This window comes from Lissotriton helveticus, chromosome 4_1 (assembly GCF_964261635.1).
Source record: "Lissotriton helveticus chromosome 4_1, aLisHel1.1, whole genome shotgun sequence".
NCBI classification, from domain to species: Eukaryota; Metazoa; Chordata; class Amphibia; order Caudata; family Salamandridae; genus Lissotriton; species Lissotriton helveticus.
The window spans coordinates 1,325,838,292-1,325,851,045 of record NC_136063.1 but is presented as its reverse complement, the minus strand read 5'-3'; the positions used below and the strand labels follow the sequence as shown (position 1 = coordinate 1,325,851,045).

The 12,754-nt window shown below is 44.3% G+C and overlaps 1 protein-coding gene across 1 annotated transcript in view; it reads left to right on the top strand.

Moving 5' to 3' along the window:
• Positions 1 to 12,754, top strand: part of LOC144827510 (cadherin-10-like) — a 727,722-nt gene that overhangs the window by 425,315 nt on the left and 289,653 nt on the right. The window lies entirely within an intron of this gene.

Below are 12,754 nucleotides of genomic sequence, written 5' to 3'. Positions count from 1 at the left end.
TTTGGTGCAGGGCAGAGCAGTCACCATGCTGCGCTGCCCTGAGTCACAGTGAGAGGGCAGGAATGCGCTGTATCTATGGCATACAGTGCAATCCTGTCCTTTCCCGTGCGCTGGTGCAGTTTCGGCAGCCTAGCACCAATGCAGGCACCCTTGCACTGTAGTCCAGTGGTGCCTGTGTTACAGGCAGGATTGTTTTTGTGCAGGAAAGGGCCCCTCCCTGCACAAAAAAATGTGTGCTGCACAATGCAGCACAAATTGAAAGTGGAAATAACGAGGAGTAATAAACATATTTCTCCTTGTTATGCCTCACCTGGGGAGGTGTAAGATTTTGACAAATTCCCAAGGGTTACATGTCCTTGTAAATCTGGGAATGTGTCAAAAACCATGGGAGTTGCATGGGAATACCCATAGGCAACCCAGCAGTTTCCGCATTGCCTTACTCCTTATCTATGAGGCCATTCCAAGCCACACAAAGTGGTTTTCTGTGGCCTCATAAATATGATTTCATCGTTTGGGCAGTCGTTACATGACATAAAGTGATGCAAGGGCCATGCAAGGGGCTCGTAAATATGCCCCATAGAGTCTCTGCACACTATGGGGCACTCTGTCACTGTCACTGCTATATATGCGAAGCACAAGAACAGGGCTCAACCAGGCTAGAGTTTGCGCAGCTCAAAATCAGGAATGGGCACTTTTCTGGAATATTCATCACTAAAACCTTTAATATGGTTCTGAGCACCCATGAGCTGTGCATTGCTTGAAGACTTGGATGGCAACTTTACATGAATGCCACAACACGACCTTCTGACACCTCTCTCCTGCCCTGGAAATCACCCCCTCACTTCAGAGGCATCTCACTCGTGGGGCACCACTGCTCACAGCAGTATTCTCACTGGCTGCTGATTCAATCAATAAATCAATCAGTGAACTTGTAGAGCGCGCTACTTACCCGTGAGGGTCTCATGGCGCCGAGTGGTGGAGTGCTGCTACTGCTCGAAGATTTATGAAACAACAATGGTCCTTAACGCATTTGTTGACCAAGTTATAATCAAACATAGACCACAATGTGTACTGTACAGCAAGAAAGTGTCCAGCCGGACACAGACTTTAATCAATATACAGTTTATAGGAATTTTGTAAGCACAAAAATACAGTGGGATACACTCCTGTATCCAATACTTCAAGGACAAATACAAACGGAAGTAAACACAAAAAGGGGGGATTTTTCAGGCAAAAGCAAAAGAAGAGGATGCTAGTGATCAGTGATACAGCATAACTGAGCTATCCATACATAGTTAACACACGGATGAGACACATTGGAAAGTTTGTGTGTTACTACGTTACAGGTCGACGGCGTTTTGATCCCTAACAAACAATACATGGGATCATCATCAGGACTGAAATTATATGCCTGAATGTTCCATGCAAGCCTCAGAGGCTTTCAAAATTCCTTTAAACTGTATATTGATTAAAGTCTGTGTCCGGCTGGACACTTTTTTGCTGTACAGTACACATTGTGGTCTATGTTTCATTATAACTTGGTCAATAAATGCCTTAAGGACCATTGATGTTTCAAAAATTGCTACCCCAGGTCCTTAACCACCTAGAGGGTTCCCTTGTTTGCATATAACTGCTACTGCTCGAAGAGCCAGGTCTTGAGGAGCCTTCTGAAGGTGAGCAGGTCTTGGGTCTGCCGTAGATGGGTGGGAAGGGTGTTCCAGGTCTTAGCGGCGAGGTAGGAGAAGGATCTGCCACTGGAGGTCGTTCGTTGGATGCACGAACGGTGGCCAGAGCGAGGCTGGCGGAGCGGAGCTGGCGGGCGGGGGTGTAGAAGTTGAGTCTGTTGTTCAGGTAGGCTGGTCCGGAGTTGTGGAGTGCTTTGTGTGCGTGGTTGAGGAGTTTGAAGGTGATCCTCTTGCTGACGGGTAGCAAGTGCGGGTCTCTTAGGTGAGAGGTGATGTGGCTGCGGCGGGGGACGTGGAGGATCAGTCAGGCTGAGGCGTTCTGGATGCGTTGTAGTCGTTGCAGGTGTTTTGTCGGGATACCTGCGTAGAGTGCATTGCCGTAGTCCAGCCTGCTGCTGACGAGGGCTTGGGTCACTGTTCTTCTTGTTTCGGTCGGGATCCACTTGTAGATCCTGCGAAGCATGCCGAGGGTGTTGTAGCAGGAGGAGGAGATGGCGTTGACCTGCTTCGACATGGAGAGGGAGGAGTCGAGGATGCATCCTAGATTGCGTGCGTGGTCCGTGGTTGTTGGAGCTGCTCCCAGTGCGATCGGGCACCAGGAGTCGTCCCACGCGGCGGGGGTGGGACCTAAGATGTGGACCTCCGTCTTGTCCGAGTTCATTTTCAGACGGCTGCTCCTCATCCACTCGGCGACGGCCTTCATTCCCTCGTGGAGGTTGGTTTTGGCGGTGTGCGGGTCCTTGGTCAACATCACTGCTCGTCATACCTGTGGGAAATGCTTTAGCTCTCCAAATGCCAAACCATTTGTCCTGCAGGTCCAGGCATCTGCACTTGTCTTTCAAGACCAGGGCCTGCAGCATCGTGGCCCAAGTCAACAGAATTTAGTCACCAACATGGGCTCTGGGTAGAGCTCACAACACACACAACTTTCAGGGCTTCCCGTTTGCTGAGTGGTCAGAATCATCATTCTCATTATATGTGCCTTTTTTTCTGCGGGTGGTTGACTGGAGGATTCAATCAGTATTCCGTAACCCGCAGGCTTTTTTTTATAGGATGCATGCACCATTTAAAGATGGGGACTGCTGTCGGGAGCAAAAATGATGAGTTTTCAAGGCACATAATTTCTGGACTTTTTCATAAAGGCACAAAAACCTGTATCAGGGCATTGACCACCATGGAACACTACAGCCCGTCACATTCCTCTGCTACTTAACACTTTCATGAGCCACCTCGAGCCCTGAGTACTTGTAACCACGGCCACTGCATGTATCTAGCACTGTATTAAGATTACACCATGTGCCCCCCAATGAAGGTTGCATGTACAGTGCACTGTGGGCGCCATGCGCTGCCTAGTTCGGCCCTGGTATAGGAGGAGCAGTTTTTATTCTTTGAGATGTGTGTGTGTTTGTATCTGCATATGTAGTTGCATCTGCTTTCCTTTATAGTTACATGGTGTGTATGTGTGTATGGTGAACGTGGGTGTGTGTGTTTGATGTGTTTGTGTGTGTGCAACATTGCATCTCCAATTACTCATGGTTATATGGCATGTGTTTGTGTGTATGTGTGTGTGTGTAACATTGCATCTGCAATTACTCATGGTTATATGGCATGTCTTTGTGTGCGTCTGTCTGTGTGAGTAGGTGATATGTTTGTGTATGGGTTTGTCTGTGTGTGTGTGTAACGTTGCAGCATCTACAATTACTCATGGTTATATGGCATGTGTTGTGTACGTTTTTTTGCATTTGCATTTCTTCATGGCTGTATTTTTTGTCTATGTGCATGCATGAGTGCCTGCATTGTGTCATTGTGTGGATGTGCTACACAAGGGCAGATCTATTGGATTTGCCAATGTGTTTTCAGGATTCCTTCCAACCAGGTTCCAGGTTCCCCCTCTGAGACAATTGTGGTTAATGTCTCCATTTTGTAAAGAATGATTACGTGAGAAATATGTAAACCATATTCTCTTATCATCTGGGGAGTTTCAAGTATGTTGTCATTCAATTAGCACTTATTCCCATCTTGGGAAATGGCTTTGATATTGTCGGGGTATGGTAGGCTCTATGGATCCATTTTTTTCATACGTTTCAAATGTTGTTTCATTTTGTGTCCCCTGTGCCCCGTACACTGGGGTTCCAGACTGCTGGTCTGCTTGCAGCTCTGTCTTGATTTTCTTCCTGATATATTGGTTTTTCTAAGTGACCATACTCCTTATCGAAGTCCCCGACAATTGAATGCGATGTCCTAAACCCGCAAGGACTTTTTTTATTTGATATTAACAGAGAAATCTGTGATTAGATTTTTTTTCTAAGGATTACGGTTACTTTTATGAGTTGGTGTAAGCATCTTTCTTTTTTAACGAAAGGCTGATGAGTGATTGTCTGTAGTGTACATTGACACAGCACGTAGTAAAAATGTGAGGATTTATCGTAGTACATGTATTATTGGAGATTACAGATATGGGGCCTCATTTATAGCATTTTGGCATAGGGCAGCGCAGCCTGACACCTTGCTGTGCTGCCCTACGCCAAAGTGAAAGGGCATGAAGGCACCGTATTTAAGCAGTACAGTGAATTCCTGTCCTTTCTGCATGCACTGACGCAGTTTAGGCAGCCAAGCGCTAATGTAGACACCCTTGCACGTGCAAGGGTGCCTCCATTTCAGGCAGGATTGTTTTTTGTGTAGGAAGGGGCACCTTCCTGCACAAAAACAAGCCTACGAGCTGTATGGAAAGAGGAAAAAGCGAGGAGAAATAAACGTATTTCTCCTCATTATGCCTCACTGTAGGAGGTAAACGTATAATGTGCCCATGGAATTTGGCATGGCCCCAGATTTTCAAATGATGTAAATCTGGGGCAATGTCAAATTCCATTGGTTTTGCGTCCAACAAATCACCACAACGCCCTTGGAGCGCCTCCTGGGCGCAGAGTAAGGTGACGCAGCAATTTGCTCTGTGTCGCCTTACTCGTGATTTATGAGGCCACTCAGTGCTACGCAGGGTGGCTTTGTTTGGCTTCAATATTCTTTATGCGAGCCCTGCGTCACACATGAACCACTTTATGTGGTGCAGGAGTGACGCAGGGCTCTCATAGATAAGCCCCCTGGTATCACAACCTGCTATCTTGACACAACACAGCCCAAAAAGTAAAATATAGGGGCATATTACCAACAACTAGCGATAATTATCGCTATGTTGGCTTAGCGGCAATGTTTTTATCGCCGAGCTGCGGCGATTTTTATCGCTTAGGAACCTTGCTATTATCAAGGTTTATCTCCTAAGTGATAAAAATAGGCCGAAATGCATGAATATCGCTGAAAAGTCAGCGATATTCATGCATTACCGAGCTAATGCTCTTAGCCATGTTATCCACCTCCCATTGGATAACATGGCTAAGAACTACTCAGGGCCGGTGTTAGCTTTTGGAGATAATCGCGCTTAGCGCGAATATCTCCAAAAGTTGGTAATAGGAGATAGCGATGTTAGCGACTCTTTCCAGTCGCTAACATCTTGGCACGCCCACTTTGCATGTCATTAGTGATAAATTTCACTGACATGCAAAGCGGGGCCCAAGATGGTCGCTATCTCCTACTAGCTGTCGCTAACTGGTGTTAGCGACAGTTAGGTAATAGGGAGATAATTTTATCTCCGCTTTCTTGGCTTTTAAAGCCAAAATAAGCGGAGATAAACCCCCTTGATAATATGCCCCATAGTTTTCAGACAGCAATATTTTGAAAGTTGCTAATGAGTTGGTAAGTGCTCTGTTAAAATACAAGCGCATGGAGATTCACTTATATGATAAATCGAAGCTATCATTTTAATTAAGTGTTCACTGTGCACGGGAAGGGAATTAAAGGGGGGCAACTGGAAGCCGCATTGACAACATATGCAGATAAGACTGACATTGAGCCAGCATAGTTTTTATCCTACAAAAAATGCTAGCTACATTTGACCTCCGCTGAAATTTTGTGCTTGCCTAGATCCTGAGAGTATTTTGGGTTTGCAATGCACAATGTGGAGTGAAAATAGATGAAAGGAAGCCTGGGCGAGCACAGAGCTGCAGAGGCTAACCTGAAAAAGCTTGAGGATTCGAGGAGAGAGGGCCAAGCCAGGCAGCAGTGGAAGGATGCGGCAGACTATCTCAAAAGTAACATAAATATTGCTATATTTTTTTTGTAATGAAGTCTGTCGCTGCTCACTTCTTTTCTTCTGATTCTGCTAGCTCGTAAACCGTTCATCTAATCAATATTTCATGGCAGCAGCAGGACCTTGTGCGATGTTCGGCTCTGCTGACTCTGCACAGTGAGGATTTTCAATCTGTGCAGCGTGTACGCTTGCAGTTTCGAGGGAATGTCCCTAAAACTGCATCAGGGAAGTCATTTTGAAAGCTAGTCCCAAAGGGCACGCTCACCTTGGAAACTTACGATTTCAACTGCGAGCAGTATAAATGTTTGGCGAATGGGTTGAGGAAGAGTAACTCAGCCAGCTCACATTTCTTGTCTTTCCTACCGCATACAACTAGGGCCGGACTGGCTGTAGCGAGCATCGGGTGTTTTCCCAGGAGGCTGGAAGGGTGGCAGCTGGTTTTGCAGCAGTGGAGAGCTGGCTTTTGTTACTGGGGGCCAGTTTTACAGCGGTGCTGCAATATTGGCCCCCAGCACCAAAAGCAGCAGTGCTTCACACTTGCACTCCACACCATCCCCAGGGGCTGGTCCTATAAAAGTTGCCAGGGCTACTTTGGCGTCCCAGTCCGGCCGTGCATGCAACCATATCTACACACCACAGTGGACACCTGCCACTGATTTCAGTTAACGGTTGAAGCTCCAAGTTCATTTGAATCCGGGCTCGGACTAGGACACAAAATAGCCCAGACAGTGAAATAAAAGTGCCACCATTACTCAATCTCCTAAAAAAAGTGCCATTAATTTGCAAATTAGGGCAGTTTTGTACCTGCAAAGGCTCGCTGTTTAGGTGTTTTGCAATGTATGAGAGACTGCATGCATTTGTACTTGCTGCAGGGAAAGGTTTTGGCAATATCAGGAAAATCAACTTTAACCCCTTCGCTGCGGCGGCTATTCTGCTGCAGCGCTAAGGGGGAGGAGGGGCCGCGCGGCGCTCCCGTGCTCGTGACGGAACGGCTCCGTCACAGCCCTCGGGTGAGCTGTGCTTGTGACGGAACGGTTCCGTCACGGCCCCGCCCACCCATTAGAACGTCAGCGCAGGCGCGGAATTTGCGCCGCGCAGGCGCGGCGAGCGGGCCGTGACGGAACTGTTCTGTCACCAGCACAGCCCACCCGAGGCTCGTGACGGAACGGTTCCGTCACGAGCATGGGAGGGGTTAAGAAGGCTCACCAGAACATAGCACAGGCCCACAAACAGCCCAACAACCCCAAACTCTCATCTGTCAGACCAGCCCTTTGGGCACTGCCACATTACCCTGTTGACCAGCCTGGATCGTCATGAAATATATACGGTTGAAGGAAAGTAATTGTTTCTGCATACAAGCTTTTAAAGGAAAAGAGACACCTAGGGCCTCATTTATGAGAACTGTTGCATCGCTGCGTGAAAACAGCAATGCAAAAGTTTTCACTGTGCACTCCTTGTGACACAATGGATGTGCCGTATTTATTGTACGGTGCTCCATGTCACAAGGAGTTACCTATACATTCGTATTTCTGATGTATCTGTAGGCGCAGTAATAACGTATTGCTGGAGTGTGTCGCAAACGTGACGCATCTCCAGCAAAGTGTCATTGCACAAGGGCAAGTCCGATGTTAAATGTGCCTGCATCAGTCTTACACCTGCTGTGAAGTAGGCGTAAGAACTTGACTCAGTGGCGTCCTAGAAGTGGTGCGGAGAACTCTGATAGATTTCCCGGCGCCACTTCTACAATGCTTTTTATAGGGGATTGCCCACCCTGCATACATTATACCTGAAGCAGGTATAATGTGGCGCAGGGCTTTACAAAGTGGTACATCTGCTTTGATGCATAAATTTGTAAATAGGGCTCAACATGGTGCCGGTGCGTCACAAAAAGTGAAGCTATGGCGGTGGAAAGGTGTCGCAAAGCCTCATAAATAAGGCTCTTAATTAGTGAGACACTGTCAGAGCTCTGCGGGGAGGTCCTCTTGGTGCACATGAGCTTTCATGAACCCCTCACATGCACATATGTGCACTGTGACAACAACACACACAGGCAGATTTATGTAGCTTCAGCATTGTAGCACCGTCGCATTAGATACTGTTTTAGATCACAAAATATAATGTTGTGTATGTATAACTTATTCAATCTGTAAGGAGGAAATTCAATTATGATGCTCAGATGTTGAATTTCTCACTTTAGCTCATTATCAGTGGTTCAACATGTTCTTCATGAACTAAGTTATAAGGCGATAATTAAAAAATACCAACGTGATTACTTAATATCAGAGAAATTAACAATAAAATATGTTAATTTGTTCTGAAATTAAATGCAAAACCCAATGCAGCCTAATTATATTAATGAACTCCTGTTCTTTATAGTCCACAGGGAGTCACTAAAGAGGATGTGATGCTATTTACTCGGCTTAAAATAATACTAAGCTTTCAACGGAAAAACACTCACAGTTCTACACAGCATAGTTGGTTTCAAACAAGGAGATACCCACATTTAAATTCGAAATTCTGTTCACTGAAAAGACAGCAGAGCTAAAGTTTTTTTGTATATTCAATATAGTATGAATGTGAATGTATAGGGATTGCTTGGAGTATTTTATTGGACACGATTGTGGCTGCTTGGAAAAGCAGGACATTCATGAAATATGTCCAGTGTGTTGAAAACATTGTGAATTACATGTCCTGCATGCTCATAGCATGCCCTTGAGATACGTTAAATAAATGTATTATTTTTCGAAGGACTCCATATCCCGGTTGAATACTCACATCATTAATGTCCTGGTTAGCACTGCACATATAGAAGATACTTTATACGGTTGCTGTTATAATACCTTTGCACACTAGTATAGCAAACACAGTTGTCTCTAAGCACTCATAAATGCAGTTAATACTACCCAATCAGAGGCCCTCAATATGATGGCAAAATAAGCAGATCATGTTACACAAAGATTTGAGGAGTAGGTGATTTTACAATTTACCTGCATGCTTTCTTTACTTCCTAATCTGTAAAAAGTATCAAAAAGCCTTGCTTTGGATAATAGGTTTAGCTACAGCACCGCAAATATAACCAGTGCCTTCAATTGTAGAGATCATGCCTTCTGAGCTCAGTGATAAGAAAGAGGTGAAAGAGAAATTAGGTGACAACCTTGTGATGCCTCAATCTTCACGTAACTGGCACTCATTTCATTAGGTTTATACAAAACCCTTCGGGTGCATTTACTTTAGTGTAAGAATGACATTTGCAAGCTAGAGGCTTTGAGTTGTACACAGGGGATTCCATCTTTTTCTTATGTGATCTTTGTAAGGCTGAACTATTGCAGACTCCTCTTATAGGAGAATAACAGCCCAAGCCTGGTAAGCTGGACATTTCAACTGCAAAGATGCTCTGGACACTGATTCACACTGGGCATCTGCCCAACTGACTGGCTTTGGAAATATGCCAGCGTATCTAGAGTGAGGAGCAGTGAAATGTCTCATTCTTCCTGCTTAGGAATAGGCCTGAAAGCCTTGCCAAAGATTTGTATGGCAGTCATGTTGCTGTTGGTGCCTTACCAGTGTGTCAGCCATCAGCCATCACAGTGAAATCAGAAAACCAAGCAAAGAAAGTAAGCCTGCTGAGAATGCTCTGGGCCGGTTCTTCCAATTTAACACTGGTCAATAGATCTTGATAATAGCCTGAGAGGAGAAAGAGTGCAAAACGAATTTGAATCTTAAGGTACAGTGTGACCATTAGGACCACACAATAAAAGTCTGAATCAGTAACTTGAAGTTAAAAGGTTTATTTCAAGCTGTTCACATAATAAGGAAAAGACTTTGATGACTAGATAAATTATTTTGATCCTTCTTTCCATACATGGAAAATATCCGCAACATCTACTAAGCCCTACACTGAACTAAGGATAGGGAAAACCCTATTGAATGAAGTAAGCAGCAAGAAAGGTGTCAACACCTGATCCTCTGGAGAGGTTCCATCAGTAAGGATTCATGTGTTGCATAAAGACACACAATAAGAGATGACAAGAGAGGTCTACACCTCTCCAGGTATAAAGGAAATCTCCCCATACCCAGGATGGGTTTACTAATTAAAATGCACATAGAACATTAGAGAAATATGACTTCATACACATCATAGTACTTTTCCAGTTCCCAAAAAAGAAATTGACCTCTTGATCGCTCCTCTCATATTCAAGTCTCCACTTCCAAGGAGTGCTTGGATTCCTCCCTTTGTCTGCTAGTAGCAACGGGTAACACTGTCTTTATTCTTCATTAAAGTTATTTGACCTTGTCAGTTCTCCTTCTCTGAAATACAATGTGCCTTTTACTAGTTAACAAATGTCTTTGGTCTGCACCTGCAGAGGAGAAAAACATATGCAGAAAAATATCTTTCACGTTAGTATTAAATGTCTTGATGGTAAGCTTAAGGCCCACAATCACACTAACTTGATTGTTTTTTTAAATGCATATTAAATCTGGATGTATGACGGTACAACGCGGGCTATTACCACGCGTACCGTTACAACGCGTGTTTTACAACGCAAGTCGTTACCACGACTTGCGCTGTAGGGTGCGGACTTAGGAATAGTTTAATTTACTATTCCAACACCAGTCCCCGTGGATAGTAGGGAAGGTGTGGGAATAGTAAATTAACTATTCCTTGTCCTTGAGCGCCCTCCAGCGCAAGTCGTGGTTACGACTTGCGTTGTAAGAGACGCGTCGTAATGGTAGTGCGGGGTAACATCCGCGTCGTAAAGGATGTTCCCCATTACATCTACAATACTGTACTATTATATGTTGCACAATAACTAATACAGTTATTATTAACCAAAAACAATACCTGGTTTCAATTTATAAAGAAAACATTGAACACATATATGAATCATTCTCACTAATCCCTGATGATGAACAGTATTAAATGCATTTTAGCACACCACCTTGCAATCTAAAAGTATTGAGGGTTAATATCAGCAATCCAGATGTCTCTGAAAAAAAAAAGAAATTGTATGCGCAGACATATATATGTCAAAAACACACAATAATTTCCCCTTCTATAACTTTAGTGCACCATACCTCATTAACATTATTGCATCACACGAGTATATAAAGACAAAGGTATGTATAGATATGCCCTAGCCAAACATAAAAGCATTCAGCAAAAATTATGATACTCCACTATTCTAGCAAACACAAGGAGATGATGGACGGAGCACTGAAACTTTTCACACACTCACCCCCAGTCTCAGATCTGGGTTGAATCTATCATCATTCTTTAGCTCACTTCGCCACCTCAGTTCAGACCAAGCTAAATGTAAATCAGTCTTGACCCTGTGCCTCATGGGAACAGTCCACCCTGAACTGCGCAGCCAGGTTTTACCTGAACAGGAAACAAGCATCCTGGGACCGGTTTCTGGGTAACACCCTTCATCAGCCAGGCTGAATCCAGTGGCAAAGTGAGCAAGGGACCCACGTCTGGGCATACCCTGCCAAGATAGAGCGAACAAAGCAAACACAAGGAGATGATTCCTTTTGCACTCCACTATTCTATCCATCACTACTTGAAAGGGGAAGGCAGCTGAAGAATCAACCTTGACAACGCAGATGTTGGCAAATATCTATTCAGCCATGTAAAACTCACACTAGAATGAGATATTCTGCTCTCTAACAAAGAACAAAGGCTCTAGGGACTAGGGGGCAATCACTACTTGGAAAGGACAGACTCAACCTACAGCTCCAATAAGATTGCAAAGTACTTCCAACTGCCAACATTATGCTGTAGTCCTTTGAGACCTTATGGTGACTCTGATGGCTCTTGTAGCAATGGTGAAAGGTTCATCTAAAAAAAATCTAAATACAGTACCTACTGTGTCTACATTGTTACAGAATTGTATCTTTCTAACTGGAGCTTATTTCTAGCCACAACAGAATGCACCTGAATCATATAATGAGAAGCAGGAACAGAAAACCCCTAAAATGTGGGATGTTGTGCGCCCATCTCTCAGAATAAAAATAATATAAGGGGCATAGTAAGAAAATGCCCCTATTTGCATAGTTACTCCCATTGTTTGCTGAATATTTTACTAAATTTAAGACTTGACTAATCCGATTGGCACATTTACTCTCCTATAAGGCCATAGTATATTGTGTGGAAACTACTCCCATAGCATAGAAAATTAAATGTCACCTGCAGACTGCAGCACTTATTGTTCCCTTCAGTAGTCTGACAATGGAAAACATGGCTTCAGGACTATCAGTGAAGCCTTACTGCTACAGTTTAAACCTTCAGACCAACATGTCAAAATAACCCTTTTTGGAAAGCTTAAACCTCCTTTTTAAACGTTAATAAGTCACTCTTATTTAGACCTTATTGCCCAGAAGGTAGCGTGCCTGGTATTTTAAAGTGGGGTATACAGAAATGGAATGTTGCCATGTCCCAGAGTGACAAACCCTCAAAAGCTTTTTTCAATGTTGAAGGCTCCGGCTGCCCTATTCAACAACTAGAATACAGATTAAAATATGAATTTTGCTATCTCAGGTTTAAAAACATCTAGGAAAAGGAAGGCAAGCCTTTTGCCTGGCTCCACATCCAGTGAGAGATAAGGTACCCCCAGAACTAGTGTTGTCCCTGGGAACTTTTACCCTATTGGACAGGGAGGTGCAAGGACTCACCTCCACTCACTACCTAGTGCCACCCATAAATGTGACACCCCAAAGCACTCTCCTCAGAAAACTTTCTGGACCTCTGGAAGAACAGAAGGACTGCATTTGCTTTTAAGATCTCTGAGGAGATCTGAAGGTCTGGACCAGCGGAATGGAGAGCCAAAGTGAGAAAAGCAAACCGATAGAGGGAGGTACAGAACAAGTTAGAGAAAGCTAGACCGAGAAATAGCGAGTAGTAAATAGGGGTGTATCCAGGCAGGCATAG